The sequence below is a fragment of the Prosopis cineraria genome, unplaced genomic scaffold, assembly GCF_029017545.1.
Source record: "Prosopis cineraria cultivar Desert tree isolate PC_DT_omini unplaced genomic scaffold, ASM2901754v1 PC6, whole genome shotgun sequence".
Lineage (NCBI taxonomy): Eukaryota > Viridiplantae > Streptophyta > Magnoliopsida > Fabales > Fabaceae > Prosopis > Prosopis cineraria.
Window position 1 is genome coordinate 25,859,195 of NW_026555337.1, and position 4,129 is coordinate 25,863,323.

Consider the following 4,129-nt stretch of genomic DNA (forward strand, 5'->3'; position numbering starts at 1 on the left):
TTTACAGTAGTTGATAAGAAAAGTTCTTGTAATGTCATAGGTGTTACAATAGTTGCCAGAGCTTAATTAATTTAATATTTGATTATTCATTACCTTTTATTTTAATTTGCTATTACAGATGTGCATTAATTTAATTGAATTTGAATATTAAGTAATGAATTATGGAAATATAATGCAAGTTTTTTTGGATACTATTGTAATTAACGTACTATTAAAACTAAAAGTATATAATTAAATTAACAGTTTCAATTATATGGATCTTTTTGTTTGTGTTCTAACAAAGGACTACATCTTGGGCCTTCTTTGAGCTTCACACCACATGGTTCGTGTTCAATTAGTAGGCAATCTTGCTTACGTAATCTTCAATTTGGACTTAAATGCAAATCAACATATACAAATCTCATATTACCAAAAAAGAAATCTACAAATCATATGAAGATAAGATGCCAAATATTTATTTATTTATTTATTTATTTAATTGAAGCTATACATAACTTAAAACGAAATCTCCATGAGTGATGCTAGAGCTCTCTATTAGATTGCCTAGAAACCTTCGCATAAAGCTGAACCACTTCTTTGACTAAAACATCCACAGATTTTTTCTTTCTTCCTTGGGGTAGTCAAATAAGGTTTTAATCTCATTATTGCAAATTAAAAATTATTGAACCATTTGATATAGATATACCTTTAGGACTCTTTTCTTTACAACATCATGAAAATTGTTCTCTATCCTTCTTTTCTATTGGCATCTTTTCCTAGGAAAACAAAACATATTAGATGGCCTTATGATAAAAGTCTATTCTTCCCCAAACATTGAAGATCTCTTAATAATGCTAAGAATAGGTTCACGTAATGCTTAAAGGTTTGAAGGTGGCAGATCATATCTAGAAGAGTTTTATGGATTCCCTCAGGAATATATATATATATATTGTTAAAACAGAGAAATGAGATTTAAGAAATAGAGCAATGAGAATGAAGATGCTCCCTTGTTAAAAGATTCTATGATTAAATCAAAACTTGCACACATCAAGTAAATTTAAGGTTAGATATTCATCAAAAACAAGAAAAAAAAAACTTGGTTTGAAGAAGTTCTAAAAACTAATTTTAATAGCAACATAACCAATCCCTTTAGCATCCACTACAACATAAAAAGGATATATTGGATAGTTATTTTAGCCTATATTAGATGGTTATGAACTATCCAGTATGAGGCTGTCATTTATTTGCAAAATAAATATTGGATGGTTATATGAACATTCCAATATTAGATAGCACATATTGGACTATTTTAGCAATAATTGTCCAATATAGGGTGAAATTTAGAAAAAAAAAGGGCATTTTTTTGGATCGGAGGTTTCTCCCCAATCCAAAAAAAAAAATCCCACAACTCAATAAGACAAAAAAAATTATAATAATATATTAACTCAAAATTTATCATAAGTGATGACATAAAGGTTCCATAAAAACTATAAATAAACAAATAATACAGCACCTATATCCATGGAAGATATTACTAAGAGCTGAGCAGACAACGATACTGCATAAATATAAAACTAGAAGATATTATTGCATGATTGCATCAAATAATTTTTACCTAAGCAGTTGGTATATGAATGCATGTGAATGTTAAGCGTAGCCCATAAACTGTCTAGATCAAAAGTCACAACCAAGGACACGATTAGCATATGCTTTTGCAATAAAATTGGCTAAAAGCTTGGTGGAAATGGATTCACACAGTACCCTTGAGTCTGAGAAAATAGTTAAGAAAGTCCAAACAAGATTGAAATTAAATATATGATATTTTCAATAAATTTCCACCGATATCAATGTAAGCTGACTTTTCCATACAACATTATTAGAACTTCTAGGAGTTCTTTTGTTATACTCTAATTGCAAGGAGAAAATAACAGTCAAATCTCAAGTCTTTTAACATTTATCCTCCAAACAACTGAAAAAAGCACACCACTATAGGATATCAAATGAATAAATGATCTTGAGCTAACTGTGCTATATAGGGGAAAGAAACAGGGAGAATTACATTGAAATTCTACATAGGAAAATTAATTACTGCAAAGTCCATTAACAATTGAATTAAACTGCATTGACACCTAGTTGTAATTCTCCCAAAGAAATATTCCAGCACAGAAACATAGTAGTGAAATTAATACCGAAAATGTGATATGGTGTATTAGTTGTTAAACATAAAATCATCACCTTTTTGAATTTGATAATATTTTGATTCCTTGAAAGATATGTAAATAATGATCTCCCTTTGAACTTTCTTGCCAATCTAAGACTATGATTCATGATAATAGTTAACTACAATACAGATATTGTCAGGTAGGAGAATTTGTAGTTTTAAGAAATAAAATACACAAAAGATAAATGCAAAAATCAATTACATACAAGTTATACATGTAGCGTGAAAGATGAAAATTCTATCAGGACAAAAAGGGAAAAAACAATATTTCATTAGAACTACAATTCCTTTGTACTACTTAGTTTTGCTAATTAAATTAGGCAGATCTCTTGAATTTTGTTGTGTCATCTTTCACAAGAAGGAAATATTATATATGTATGTGTCTATATGTGTGTGTGTGTGTGTGTGTGTATGATCAACAACAATAATAATTAAAGACAAAGTGGAATTCAATTAGTGTGTAATAATAATTGCTTGCAGCAAGAATTTCATATACAATTTGATTCAAAAATTGGGGAAAATCCAATGATTCAAACCCATAATAAACCTGCTAAAGAAGACAAAATAAAAGGCAAAGATGCATTCACTATACCATAATAGAGAGATGTCATACAATACTAGCTAAGATTAATGCTGTAGCAAACAGAGGTCCTCCAAAACGCTCCTGAAACCCAATGGCTATAGCAAGAGCAGTTATAGTTGCTGAATGAGATGATGACATTCCACCAAAACCAACAAGTTGCTCAAGATCCCATCTGCTTTCCGTGTACCTTAGTATCTATGAAATCTTAAATACCTTTGAGTAGAACTAAGCAACATATGTCAATTAAAGATCAAAGAAGCTGTTCATTCTATCTAGGAAGCAGCTCAAGCATTGGGATCCTACTGACTAGAATTGCTAGCTCAAACTATGTGTATCAATAACGTACCTTCCTATTCACCCAATCCCTCTCAATTCACATATTCAAAATTCATTTGCAAGCTGGCTTTTACAAGACAATAAAATAAGACAAGTTGAGAAAGATCATATTCCAAAAAAAAAAAAAACTAACAAAAAATTATATAGAGAAACTTATTTTTGACAAAGTACATAAGATCGTATTCAAAATTCATATTTTTTTCATATATAGAGAAACTATATAGAATATATTTGACAAAGTAAAATAACTTTCATTACTTCAAGTCCCATCGAAGACAACACCTGCGTGACTCAAATTGGCAGTTCTTTAGCCCCTTCTATCACCACGCCAACCCTACCCTTGCTTTTCATATCCAATTTCTGTTCTCTTTTTCCTAAACCTCCTAATTTTCTGTCACCAACTTATCTGAGAAGATAATTTAAAAAAAATTGACCTTGCCCTGAAATTTGAAAAAGCAATAAATGATTCAGGTAAAAAAGAAGCTGTAAATGACTGAATAAATCATGAACCTTGAAACAAGTAAGAGTTGTGGTAGTCGAGCACTACCACAATTTTGGGGATCCCAACTGAAGAACTCCCACAATTTCACAAGCTCCAATTCCCTCAATTAACTTCACATGGATTTCACGAACTTATATGCGAACAGCAAAGATAAAGGTGCTTAAGGTTAGGGTGGTTAGAGATAGGGGTTTCACCAGTGAGAAGGGGCTTAAGGTGGTGGGAAAGGACTTCAGCTCAGCGAGAGAGAATAGAAAGAAAGGAGATGATAGTCCAATTGTGTTCTCATATCAAATTAGGGATTTTAAAAACTAGTATATTGGACAGTTGTTACATATGACTGTCCAATATCTTAAATAAATATTGGACCATTATACATAACTATTTTTTAAACATATATTGGATGGTTTTTAAAATAACCATCCAATATATGTTTATAATATTGGACAGTTCCTTTTAAAACCATCTAATATACTCCTCTGCCTCTTTTTATTAGGCAGTTGTATATATA